Raw genomic sequence first — 14,515 nt, 5'->3', positions numbered from 1 at the left:
AAAAGATTGAGGCGGTTAAGAATTGGGTTTGCCCTAGCTCTGTTATGGAAGTTAGGATTTTTGTGGGGCTCGCTAGCTATTATCGCCATTTTGTGAAGAACTTTGCTTCTATCACCACTCACTTGACAAATTTGACCAAAAAAAGGTAAGGGTTTTATAGTTTATTGTGATGCTTCACATTCTTGTTAGGATGTTGTGTTAATGCAGGATAAGAATGTTGTAGCTTATGCATCGCGACAGTTGAAGGTGAATGAAAGGAATTATCCAACGCATGATTTGGAGTTGGCAGCGGTAGTATTTGGTATTAAGATCTGGCGACATTACCTCTATGGTGTCATGTGCGAGGTATTTACTGATCATCATAGTTTGCAGCATGTGTTCACTCAAAAAGATCTGAATTTGAGACATCGAAGGTGGATGAAGCTACTCAAGGATTATGATATCACCATTTAATACCATCCGGGTAAGGCTAATGTAGTAGTAGGCGCTTTGAGTCGAAAAGCAGTGAGTATGGGTAGTTTAGCTTGCTTGAGTGTAACCAACTGACCTTTGGCCAAGGAAATTCAGACCTTTGAGTTTAAGCTCATGCAGTTGGGCATCTAAGTGAAATGAGGGGTGTTAGCTAGCATTGAGGTTAGGGCCACGTTCATTGAGGAGACAAGGCCAAACAATTTGACGATGTAAATTTGAATGGACTTAAGAAGGATATTGCGATTAGTAAGGCACAAGAGACCACTCTTGATGCAGAAGGTATGCTCAATTTTAAAGGAAGAATTTGTGTTCCTCAAGTTGATGACTTGATTCAGAAATTGTTGACAGAATCCCATGATTCATGATATTCCATTCATTTGGGTGTGACCAAGATGTACTGAGATTTGAAGCGAATTTATTGGTGGCTGGGAATGAAGAAGGATATAGTGGACTTTGTGTCTAAGTGTCAAAATTTTCGACAGGTAAAGTATGAGCATCAAAGGCCTAAAGGTTTGCTTCAGAGAATGCCAATTTCGGAATAGAAGAGGGAAATGATAGCCATGGATTTCGTGGTTGGTCTTCCCAAGACTTTGGGAAAGTTTGATTCTATTTGGGTAGTGGTTGATAGATTGACTAAGTCAACCCATTTTATTTCATTAAGAATAGATTATAATGTAGAACAATTGGCTAAGGTGTATGTGAAAGAGATTGTGAGATTGTATGGGGTGCCCCTTTCTATCATCTCAGATCGTAGTACGCAGTTTACTTCCAAGTTTCAGAGTAAATTACATGATGAATTAGGCACACAACTCACTTTTAGTACAACTTTCCATCCACAGACGGACGGGCAGTCAGAGAGGACTATTCAAGTGTTAGAAGACATGGCTGAGGACATGTGTGATTGACTTTGGAGGGCATTGGGATAAGTTCTTACCTTTGTGTGAGTTCTCTTATAATAATAATTATCACTCCAACATTGATATGGCACCGTTTGAAGCACTTTATGAGAGGGGATGTAGATCACCCATAGGATGGTTCGAGGCAGGAGATGTTAAACCTTTGGGGGTGGATTTAGTGAAGCATGCTCAAGAGAAGGTGAGGAGTATTCCAAAAAACATTTAATAGCCTAGGGTAGACAGAAGAAGTATGCATACCATAAGGTGAGAGATATGTCATTTCAAACTAGTGAGAATGTTCTTCTTAAGGTATCACCAATGAAAAGGGTGATGAGGTTTGGAAAGAAAGGCAAGCTAATTCTGTGATACATTGGTCCCTTTGAGGTTCTTGAATGCGTAGGGCCAGTGGCTTATAGATTGGACTTACCTCCTAACCTATCGGGAGTTCATCAAGTATTTCATGTGTCCATGTTGAAGAGATATCATGGTGACGGGGATTACATCATAAAATGTAACTCAATTGTATTACACAAAGACCTTCAGTATGAGGAGGAACCGATTGCAATTCTTGATCGTGATGTGCGTAAGCTGAAGACCAAAGAGATTAAGTTCATGAAGGTTCAATAGAAGCATCGTCCAGTAGAGGAAGCTACTTGGAAAACAGAGAAGGATATGCGAGACAAGTATCCCCAGTTGTTATCGATTCAGGTATTGCTCCATTCCTTCTTTAGCCTATTTTTCCTTAAGGTTGTCACTCGGGGACCAGTGATGGGTAAATTGGTATCCATTGTTATCGGTTTCCATCATTATAGAAAAGCAAATGGGCAGATTTTTTGGGTCGGAAAACTTTTTCGTAATAACTTGGAATTTTCCAACCTAGTCTAAATTTGGACGAAATCAGAGTCAATAAATTTTAGGGAAATATGGTAACATTTGGGTGATCTAATTATGAATTTGATGTCAGGAGTAGATAGCTAAGACATTAAGGAACCCATACGAATTTACGAAATTGAATTTGGGCGAGTATAACTCCCGAAATTGATCTTAGCGTAAATGGGTAGTTTCTGAGTGTCATTGGTTGAAGGTGTTTTGTGAAATGGGGTCTTGGAATTATTAAATTTGCTCATTAGTTCCGTGCAAGCTGCTGAGGCAGGATTTTCCCTGCCGGGGGGGAGCGCTGTAGCGGAGCTGGTGCCACCATAGCAGTATAGGCGCGACCTAAAGTCAGAAATAAGCCCCAAAAATATTTTATTCTGCAATTTTCATACTTGAGAGCTAAGGAACAAACCCAGGGGTTTTCTTGACAGTTTTCCACGATTCTTGAGGCTAAAGGTAAGATTTTCAATCCCCGAATCCATTTTTATCCGTAGAACGTAATCTAGCGGGTAATTATCAATAGGGAAGGGTTTTGATATGGAAATTATGGTGGGAAAAGCCCCAGTTTGTATTTGGGGATCATGGATTTGATCTAGTCTGGATATAATTGTTGTTAATTCGGGTAATTAGTTATTGTTTATTGATTCCCGTATTAAATTAATTGTTTGTAGACCAAGGACAAGCGAAACAAATTCGAAAGGGAAGAATGAAGTTTCTTAGGGAATTCAAGCTTGTTTCGAGGTAGGTGATGATTGTGATTTCATGTTGTGTGATGTATGTTCATTCTTGCTTCATTATAATTCATTATAATACGTGTATGGGTCGTGACAGTAACATGTCAAAATAGTATAAAATTACTTGCTAAAGAAATGTGTGATAAATATTATTCCATAGACAATGTTGAAAATCCTCAAATGTCTATGCCTCGAGTAGGTGCCCATGGTAGAATGAAAAATAAACTTGGTGGGGATTCTTCTAATAAATGTGAATTTGTTAAATATCTTGAACGTTGTCCAAATAATATTACAAACGAGGAAGGTATACCACAACTACTGAAGTGGTGGAGGGCTCGTGAAACTTAATTTCCAAAACTTAGTAGGATGGTGAAGGATGTGCTTGCAATTCAAGGATCATCAATAGCATCGGAGGAAGCTTTCAGCGCAGAAAGATTTCAAATTGGAGACCACAAATATTAATTAGCAGAAGACAGTATGGAGATATCGATGTTGTTTAGAGATTGGATAAATGTTGAGCGGATAAATCAAGGACTTCCAAAGTTAGATAATCCATATGAACTTTTCATAGATTCAACCATTGGATGTGGTAGTGACGACGACATGAAACTACAAGATCGTTAACAAGCTTTACCAAGACCTTGATAATGGTCAATCTATAGTTGAGTCAGAGAAAGGCTTTATAGGACTATACAACTATTAGTCTTAAATTCAAGGCTTAGTTGAAACAGAACCCTTCCTAGAAGGTGGTTGCGTAAATTAGGCACTCTACTAATAGTTGTAAATTGTAATTGTAATACAAATTTGAAGAAATTGGATTGATTTTTTTAAATTTGTGTCATTGTTTTATACTTTTCTTTTTATTATTTTCTTTAAATTACAAACTTGAGTTATTTAAATTACAACTTATAAGTATAACGTATAACATATAACACAATAACATATTAATAACTTATAAACTTCAAAAGAATCAAATCTTGAAAACTTAAGCTCTAAAACTTTTTTTAAAAAATACTTTATTAAACTTAACTTACAAACTTAATAAGTAAAAATTGAAAAAAAGATCTTTAAAATAAACTTAAGAAAAATAACATTATAAATTTCAAAACTATATTAAACTTAGAAAAATAAAAAAACATTCATATTTTCGTAATTCAAAATAACTAAAAAAAATTATTATTTTTTGAAATAGCTATAAGTGTCGTCCCGCTTATCCCATCCGGTTCCATTCCGGTCCGTTCCAGCTCCATCCCGGTATATAGTGGGATGGGACAAAATCGAGCATCCATCCCGGTAACTTCGATCAGGTTCTTCCCGGTACCGATCAACAAACCGGTCCCGTTCTGGTACGGTACCGATTTATTTCGGTCCGGTGGTCTCGGTCCGATCCGGTGCCCAGTTGATCTTTTCTTTCATATCACTTGAATTGATTTCTTTTTAGAATAGGGATATACCGAGGCACCTTCCTTGGTTCAAATACGGGAAGACAACATAATGCCTCATAGTTGATTCAATCAATCCCCACTCAGTGATGTAGTTAGAGTGTCAATTGTGGTAGACGGTTAGAGGTCGAGAGATCATGACCATATTATCAACCAGGTGAATCAACAACTAGATAATCAAATAAGTTGATGAAATTGATGCTAAACATGATTGTTAGTTAAATCAAAATCCTAGATCGATTCATTCATTGATTGTGTAAACATCTATCTTTTCTTAGTTAATTGCTTTTTAGTTATTTTAACTTTATTTTTAGTTTAGTTAATTATATTCCTCTTTTGAAATCCTCCCTTGAATAAATAATAAAAAGTAGTATAATTTAGTAAATAGTTAATTGACAAGTCCTTTGAGTTTGATAATCCAGCTCCTGTAGGGTCACCATATTACTAGAGCGACTACGGGAACTTGCGTGTGCAATTGGAAGCAACAGGGGTCTGGTTAGGTTATTATTTGACTATATTCTCTTCTCTACTATTGTTTTATTGTTACCTGGTATGTTTTCACTTTAGAATTGTAGTAGTTGGTTTGGTATCTTAGTTGCTTGCAATTAGATTGTTCGCTTGCGATCTAGGTGCGTTCTTGATTGCCTTCTTACCCCTTATTTCCTATTTCTATTCTTTATTTCCTGGCTACTTTAATATCTCTTGTTTAGTTACTTGTACTATGTTTTTCTTATTACTTGTTGTTTATGGTTGGGTTGTCTTTTGAGCTTAGTCGGTCCTTGCCTACTGAGTACCATTTTTGGTACTCATACTACACTTCTGCTCCCTGCAGATCCTAGTTTGAGTTATTGTCGTTGCTTTGGAGTCGTGCAGAGTAGCTTGTGATTTTGGAGATTAGGGTGAGATCCTGCGTCTGGAGCTAATTGTTTCCGTCTGTTTTGGCTAGGCTTAGTCTTTATATTGTATTCAAAGATAGCCTGTACTTGTCTTGTAATTGTGAAAGCCTTGTACTCCTATTTTGGATTAGATGCTCAACTACTAACTGATTCTTGGTCTTGGGATGGTTCATGTATGGTTTGGTTGATTATCATTTCTCTGCTTAGTTCTAAGCTCTTACTTCTTGTTGTTGGCTTCTGCTTGGTAGTTCGTTGCTTATGGCCCCGGGCTACGGGTTAAGCTTACCACATGGTGGGGTGTAGTAGGTGCCATAATGACTTGAGAAATCGGGTCGTGACACTATCTCTTCCTTCTAGGCCAAAATGGTGAGTTTTGAAGCTTTATTCACAATAAATAAAAAGATTGAAAGTTCTTTAATGTCAGTTGTTCTAACTTTTTTTCATTTTGAATGAATTGTTGTCTTTTTCACCTCTTTTGAATGAATCACATTTTTTAAATAATTGTATATGGTTAATAACTGAATAACCAAACCCAATCAAACCATAACCGAGAACAACCAAACTGATATATATATCATAGAGAAAAAAAATTTAAAATTTTATGTTTTTTAGTAAATGCGAAAAATATTAAAATTAAGAAGCCGCCCCCGCCGCTTTACACCCACCCCCTTTTTATGATAATCCACTGTGGCTACTGGTCAGCCACCTTTCGTGACTGGCCATAATAGCTTGGCTGATTTCCCACCTTTGTTACACCCTAATCTACCCCAAAATTCATCTGAACCTAATGGCCTACCGTCCCTAGAATTTTGCATAACGATCTTACTGTGAAGAATGATCCCCCAGTGATGGAACAATATGAAAATATGGGTAAGGAAAATGACTGTCTTGTATTAGATGGTCCTTTAATAGAGCCAATCCCTATAAAAAGTTGAGGTATAACAATGGTATTCCCAGAGTAGTTTGGATTGAAGATGAGGTAGACCGAATGAATATTATAGGAAACTTGCAATATGTTGTGGTTAATAAATTTTCCTATAGATAGTTGTAACTAGATGAACTTCGGATACAAATTCCCAAGCATTGTAGTATTAAAAGAGATTGATTAAGGAGCCAACATATATTAATGAGGTTTAGTCGACATGAACACTTTATCAATATGATGTCTAAAACTAGCTACTACATCATCTCAAAGGATGTGTATTCATACTTGATGAGACCATTGATTTATGATGCAAAGTTGTCAGTGGATGAAGAAATTATTCAGGCTATGGCATGGATTTCCTTTCAAGATTTAAAGCCTACCTTCTTTGTGAAGGAATCTCTATATTCATTAGCCTTTGCTGTTTGGAAAGCAATATACCTAGACATGGCTACCATCAACAAAACTAGACCTAGTTGTGCTAGGGTGAAGGTTCACATGGATTTACTATCTAATTTTCTGACTTTCCTAGATCTAGAAGTGGTTAATGAGAGCACACATGAGTCGAGGATTGAAAGAATAAAAGTGCAATATGATATGCTCCCCAAATACTGTAATATGTGTAAATTACACGGACATGAAGAAGAAGAACTAGGATACTACATACATAACTAATGAAAGTTGAGTATAACAATGATAAAGAGAAGTATGTAGACACGGAGGGTTCTAAAGATATTACTGAAGGTCACTTGATAAGGGTTGGCAATCAATACAAGCAATGGCATCCTACCAATAGAAACGTTAGCAAGAATGTCACCAATATTGAGTCTAAGGATTGAAACAAAGCTGGAGAAGGAGTTATTTCAGCAAATACATTTGAGGCATTAGCATAGGAGAATGAAACTAGAGATGATTCAACAAAATAATACAAGAGCTCATATTTCCAAGAATGTGATACCTCATAAAACGACCAATGACAGATATAATGCAAAATGTTTGAAAAGTGATGTACAAGTAGCTAGTAAGGGAGATGTGACGCAACAACAAATATCTACAAAAGATTGGGTAACAAAAGCTAGCTTTTGTTACGCCAAAATGATTAAGGTCTAATGTGTAGTAGCAGTAAAACACATAAATTGGTGGAGGGAAGCACACAAGAAACTAACAACATCAATCTGGAAATTGTAGCAGTTGAAAAAGGTGGATACCCTGCACAAGAAGAGGTGTCAATTAGCACAATTATGGATGAAAAAAAGACTAAAAATTAAATCTCTCTGTGGTAGCCTTTGAAGGTAGAGGAGCACAATATAGAAAGGACAAATTAATGAATGAACTAGATATATTCACGTGATGCTAGAGAACATGCAAATCACATAAGAGCTATCCTACAAACACTCAGAGGGCACCAACTATATGCCAAGTTCTCTAAATGTGAATTCTGGATAAACTCTGTGGCTTTTATTGGCCATGTGGTCTCTGTTAAGGCATTCAAGTAGACTTCCAAAAGATTGAGGCGGTAAAGAGTTGGCCTCGACCTACTACTCCGATGGAGGTGCGTAGTTTCTTGGGACTGGTTGGATATTACCGGAGGTTTGTAGAGGGCTTCTCCTCTATTTCTGCACCATTGACCAAGTTGACACAAAGGCAGTGAAGTTCCAGTGGTCCGATGCTTGTGAGAAAAGCTTCCAAGAGCTGAAAGATAGATTGACTAAGGCGCCAGTTTAGGCCTTACTAGAGAGTACATAAGGGTATGTAGTTTATTGTGATGCTTCAGGAATTGGCCTAGGGTGTGTCTTAATGCAGCAAGGGAAGGTTAGAGCATACACTTCGCAACAATTGAAGAAAGACGAACAAAACTACCCCATTCATGATTTGGAGCTCGCTGTAGTGGTATTTGTGCTTAAGATTTTGCGACACTATTTGTATGGGGTACATGTTGATTTATTTACAAATCAAAAGAGTCTTCAATATCTTTTCAAGCAAAAAGACATGAATATTAGGCTGAGAAGCTGGCTAGAGTTGTTGAAGGACTATGATGTGAACATTTTCTACCACCCAGGTAAAGCTGACATGGTAGAAGATGCTCTTAGTCGCCTATCTATGGGAAGTCTAGTACATTTACCACGTGTACAAGAAAAAGTAGTATGAGATGTTCACAAATTAGCCAGTCTAGGAGTGCGACTTCTAAAAAGCTGAAGATGGAGGTGTAGTCGTACAAAATATTGCTGAATCATCATTAGTGGCATTGGTAAAGAAAAATAGTATGACGACCCAATATTTCTACAGTATCGAAAAGGGATTTGGGAACATCAAATTACTGCATTCGAGTTAGTAGAAGATGGCACCAGATGCCAAGGCAGACTATGTAAGGGAAGTTGTTCGCTTGCACGGGACTACACTATCCATTAATTCATATATGGGTGCCAGTTTACGACAAATTGATAAACGCTATCAAAGATACTTCATCCAATACTAAGCATCAACGATTGTTCAATAGTAATATAACCCAACCAAGGGTTGGGGCCAAGTCCCAAAGGAGCGGTTTTGAGAATTAAGAGTTAAGCATGATTACGCTAAAGTTAATTAGAGCTAACAAACATTATCAAGTAAAAACATAATAAATTAAGGGTTGACACAAGTGTCAATTATCAAAGGAGGGGTGTTTGTAATCAATTACCAATTAAAAACAATAAAAATTACGAAAGCGCAAATATAGAGACGGAATTCTTAGGATGTGAATGGATTATGGGCTAAGATAAATAATCGGGTAATTGTAATTAATAGTAAACAACTGAATATCAGTGATTAAGCTAGACTTTAGCGGGGGTAAATTTTCTCTCGAACAATTTACCCCGAATCAAATTTTTTTCTCTAGAACACCAATAAGCCGCAATGAAGCACATCCTCCGCTTTAGTCCATTCACTCTCTCGAGCTGAATGTGTGGAAAAAGGGTTTAGGATTCACTCTCTCGAGCTGAATCCACAACAACCCAATACCCACAGACTATCGATTCAATAATCTTGATTTTCAAACCTCTCTCTTGAGCAAGCCAAAAACACAAAGTTAAGATTGTATTTGCAACTACAACCCATTAAATTCCACCATGATTATGGTACGAAATCACCTTTAAACAGTAAATAGACTACCAATTAGCAACACCCAACAGTTAACAAAACCCATTATCTCAATATCACACCCCAATAATTGGGGTTTTAGCTAGACATAGTAAAAGGGAAGAAAATGATACCAAATCGAAATAACAACAATTGGATATGCTTTATATTCACTTCAAATGAGACTAAGATAAAAAATCTTCAAAAACCAAGCTCTAAAATTGAATTGTAAAAACTATTTTTGAAATGAAAAACTTGATATTAAACTAAAAATTTAAACACGTATTTATAGTTTTCAAAAAGTGCGAAGGATCACTTAGCGCAGTAAGTCGAGATCGCCGATCCACTCGGTGATCAGCCCTTTGGTCACTTCTATCGCCGTTTCGCTTTGGCCTTCAGCACTTCAAGCTCTATAACTTTGGGCGATAAAACACCATATTGCGGAATCGTTCGGCGACTCGCTCACTTCTTCTTTCTATCGTCTATTTGATTTTGTGCTTTAGGGCTTGGCACCGTGGAACATTGGTCGAGACCAAGGCCATTCGGCAACTCGCCCAATGGTTTAGGCGATCCTCAGGCCTTTTTTTCATTCTTCTTTCGGCTGTCTTGTTCCTTTTTGCTCCATAGTATCCATGCTTTGTCCTTATGTTCAAATACCTGAAATTCAAGTATTTACATCAGTTATTGAGACAAAATATGCATTTGAGGACACTAATTCTATTAAAATCAAGCCCTAAATGAGTCCAAATCGTGAACTCATCAACACCCCCAACTTAAACTTTTGCTTGTCCTCAAGTAAAACTCAAGTTCAGCAGTTCAAAAAGGATATCTCAAACAGTGCTACACAAGACTCAATTTACTCATGCGAAGATCAAATGTGCACTCAGAGTTTCAAGTTGTGCCTTACCATTACCAAAGAGTCTCAATCTCACAATACTTGTTTCAAATGCAAGTTCAAGCTCAACAAAGGATATCAAATGCCCTCACACAAATAATGAGTCCATATTCACACACTATGGTTCAACAATTTAAAAGTATCTGAATCAAATGCAATGCTCACACTCACAAAGATGAACACAATGCATTATTTCACCCATAGGTTTGTCCGTATTTTCCAGTCAATCACTTGCTTCAGCTCACTCAAGATCATAAAGGTCTTTTCAAGGATTGTAATGGGGTTGAGTGCAAAGGTATGGTCATTTAGGATCAATGGCTATAGTCCTCATGAAATGTGGTGTGAACAACATTTCCTTTCCTTTTCTTCATCATTTTCATTCGTGCTCACAAGTAGTCCTATTATTCACTTTCCATGGATAGTTGGAAACTCCCATTTTTCTTTTCACTTTCACAACTTTATTTCAAAACTTTTTCATTATTTTCCTTTTTCTTTCTTTTTTTCTTCTTTTTTTCTATATGGAGGGGGTTCCATTTTTCATCAAAACCATGGGTAGAAGGGACTTTCTTGCACTCCTTGATTTACCATATCTTTTCACCACACCCCAACTTAGGTTTTTGGCCTAAGATGGATATTCAAACAAACCACAAATCATGAGGATTATGGGTAATGGGTTAAGAAAGGTCATGTTTTCATCATGTTTCTTCCAAGAAGAGGTTAAGGCTCAAAGGGTGTTCAAAAGAGGTTCACACACACAAGGTAGGCCACAAAAGAGGTATATATCAAATTAGATCAGACTCTTCAAAGTTGCCTGAGATCATCTCAAGAGTTCACATCACTTAGTCAATTTGACCAACTGGGCAAATTCTAGGTTTCATCATGCATGATTCATGGTAAGTTCATCACACAAGGCATTGATACCAAAGTCAAACAAGACTCCACACTTTTGCTATTATGCAACATTCATCAGAATAGACTCGATTTGATAATTGGCTAGTCACAAGGAGATGCAAAGAGTTCATATATTGTCTACGCAACTTCATCTGGCCTCATCGTAGCCGCACATTCATGTTTGTTCGATTATGAGCACTATTTAAGTCATCAGTATTGATCGAAATCGATACTCAAATTTGCAAAAGAACAACCACATTAAGCACAACAAGAGGTGGAATTTCTTTTTTGGAAGGATCAAAATCATCAAAATCATTTTGCAATTGCAAACACGGAGCCACAAGCTCAATCAACCATAAGATGCAATATCAACACAATTATAGATCACAACCCAAATAATCTTAAAAGGTCACACAAAAAGGTGGGCCTCACCCCACCACAAATAAAATCATTTGTCCTCAAATAGAAATAAAATTATCCAAAAGTGAAATAAAGCAAGACAAAGAGGGAGGTAAAAAAGGGATCATGCTAGTCAATCACTCAATCTATCTGGGCAGCAGTTCTTGATGCATCATCCTGAGGTCGGGCATCAGTGCTTGATGCATCATCTTGAGCCTGGGAATTGGTGCTTGATGCATCATCCTGAGTCCGGGCATCAATGCTCGGGGTCACCTCAGGAGAATCAACAGTGCCAGATTCACCAAGGTCTGTAGAGTGTGATTCAACTAGAAAGACATGCACAACTATGTAGAATCCCCGGGCCCATGAAGGAACAATAGGGTCTCGGGTAGTGGTCTTCCTGTCAGAAGTTGGCCTTTTGGCCTTGCCTTTCCCACCAGTTGTGGGAAGTTTCATAGCTTTGCCTTTGGATGTAGCTGCATCCTCATTTATCACAGTCCCCTTGGACTTCTCTTGGGCTGGTATTATTCTTTCAGCGGCTTTTGGTTAAGTCATGTCTGCAAAATTTTGAAGAGAAGTTAGAAAATCTTAAATAAAAGAACAACAGAACATTTGCATACAGACTCGCCAAACCAGTCGGTGAGTCATCGAATTTCCTGGGTGAGCTAGATTGGGCTCGCCGAAGGAATTGGCTCTAAAACTACAGCAAGTAGGCGATGGGAAAACCTTTCGACAAATTGCCGACAACTTTTGGTGAGCAAGGACAAGCTCGCCAAAAGTTATACTGCAAAAAGGGTTCAGGGTTTCAAGCAAAATGGCGATCTATAAGACTTTCGGTGAGTCACCGAGTGCTTTGAATCTACCATGGCCTCCACCGTCTCAGTAAGGACTTCATATGAAGCCTCCTTAGCAACGCCATACATCTCCTCATCTATTTCTGCCTCAGACTCGGGCTCAACTGGCATATCAGGAATCTCTACCGTTCCGAAGATCATAGACATATAAGTGGACTTCAGCTGGTCCACATCTCTCCTCAACTCATCAATAGCGACTTTTAAAGTCGTCACCTCTTTTGGGGCCCCTTGGTCACTTTCACACACCACTATCCTAGCCGCTATGGCATCAATGGAAGTGCTCAATGGTGTCACAACATCAGTTAGAGTAGTCTAAATCATGCCCGTAATAGAGGCCTTCAGTCTGGCAGCCCGACAATCAGCAAAGTGGGCAAGCTGCCCCATCTGGAGTAAGGAATCCTGGGTGAGTGGGGTCCGGGAAACAGCAGCAGCAGGTCTAGGGGGCAGTGTGGTAGCAGAAGAACCTGAAGTGTTAGAAGAAACAACAATAGGGGTACCTGAAGGCCCAGGGGTCGGAGTAGGCAAAAATTCCTCTGCAGGTGATGATTCTGTGTCCACACCCACGAAAGAGTCCACCGGGACTGCCTTCTTCTTTTTCGCCTGATCCTTCAAATATTCTACCTCAATCCTTCGGATATCCATAGAGGATGTGGGCATCACTTCCATATCCTTCTTTTCATCTGTAGGTACCCGAGCCCGTTTGCATAGCTCGGTTATCAATACTAGGAAGGGAAATGATGTCTGGAGCTTCTTGGCCCTTATGACCATCTCCTGCTCCACAATCATCCCCAAATTTAGTCTTTTCCCATCAATGATGCAACCCAGACAGACTGCTTTGGTCCGACGGATGGTGGATTCTTTCTGGGATGGCATGATAGTACTGCTGATGAAGCCAAACCAGAACCTCACAACTATGTTTAAATCCTTCTTCTTAATAGGTGCTCCAACTTCAAGCCACTTTGGAGCATCGTCTGATATTAGTTGGGCCAACCACCTTTTCTTGTTCTCTACAGTCTTTGTTCGAATCAGATGCTGGCAATAATCGTCAATGTCATTAGAGCACCCCAAGATCGCGTTGATTGCACTATCATCACACTTCACCCTTCTGCCTCTAACTACTATGTAGTCAACTGGTTTGAAAGCAGCTACCTGCTTCTTCCTCTATGGTATCAAGGTACTGTAGGCACTGTAAAACTCACCGACCCAATTTGGAATATACTGGGCATGGTGAAGATCTAAAATTTATGAGCCTTCAGACATCTCATAATCTCAGGGTACGTGTCAATAACTCCATCTGTGGACAAGAGCTTCTCCTCAATGATTTTCCTCAGCCTTTCAGTCTTTAGTCTATTCATCGACTTTGGAGAAGGGCCCTATACTGGGGGTGCCAGCACCATTGTTTGTTCTGGAACTGGAGGAGTAGGAGTGGTAGGCTGGGGATTCCTTATCCTAGATGGATCATTCATCTTTTTAGATCGTAGCTCTGCCTTCTGTGCTATGACAAGCTAATCATCATCAGAAGTTGCACTCAGGTGTTCCTGGTGCTTACCCTCACTCTCAGAAGTGGTGAGGTAAGTGTCATAGATGCCTTCACTGTCGGAGCTTGCCTTTGGTGAAGCAAGTGCCTTCTCTTTGCCTTTGCTTTTCCCACCAGTTGTGGAATGCTTAGAAGCCTTGCCTTTTGATGCAACTACATCCTCGTTGATTTTGACTCCTTTTGCCCTATTACAAGGTGGCATGTTTCTACCTTTAACCTTAGGTCTAGCCATATCTGTAAAATATAGGACGAAATTAGAAACAATTCAATTAAAAATCACACAAAGGCAACTGCAGATAGATGTGGCGATCCAGTAGGTGAGTCGCCGAATCTCTTTGGCGAGCTAGATCGGGATCGCCAAAGGGATTGGCTCAAAAAATCTCAGCAAGTCAGCGATGGGAGGACCTTTTCGGCGAATTGCCGACAGCTTTCGGCAAGCAAGGGTTTGCCCACTGAAAGTTACAATGCAAAAAGGGTTCAGGGATGCAGACAATAGGGCGATCAAGAATACTTTCGGTGAGTCACCGAGTGCTCTCGATCACTCCAGGCTTCTCACCGAAAGTTACAGAACTCAACTACTCATTTAGC

This window comes from Solanum stenotomum, chromosome 7, assembly GCF_019186545.1.
Source record: "Solanum stenotomum isolate F172 chromosome 7, ASM1918654v1, whole genome shotgun sequence".
NCBI classification, from domain to species: domain Eukaryota; kingdom Viridiplantae; phylum Streptophyta; class Magnoliopsida; order Solanales; family Solanaceae; genus Solanum; species Solanum stenotomum.
The sequence above is the reverse complement of the archived record's forward strand: the minus strand, read 5'-3'. Positions refer to the sequence as shown.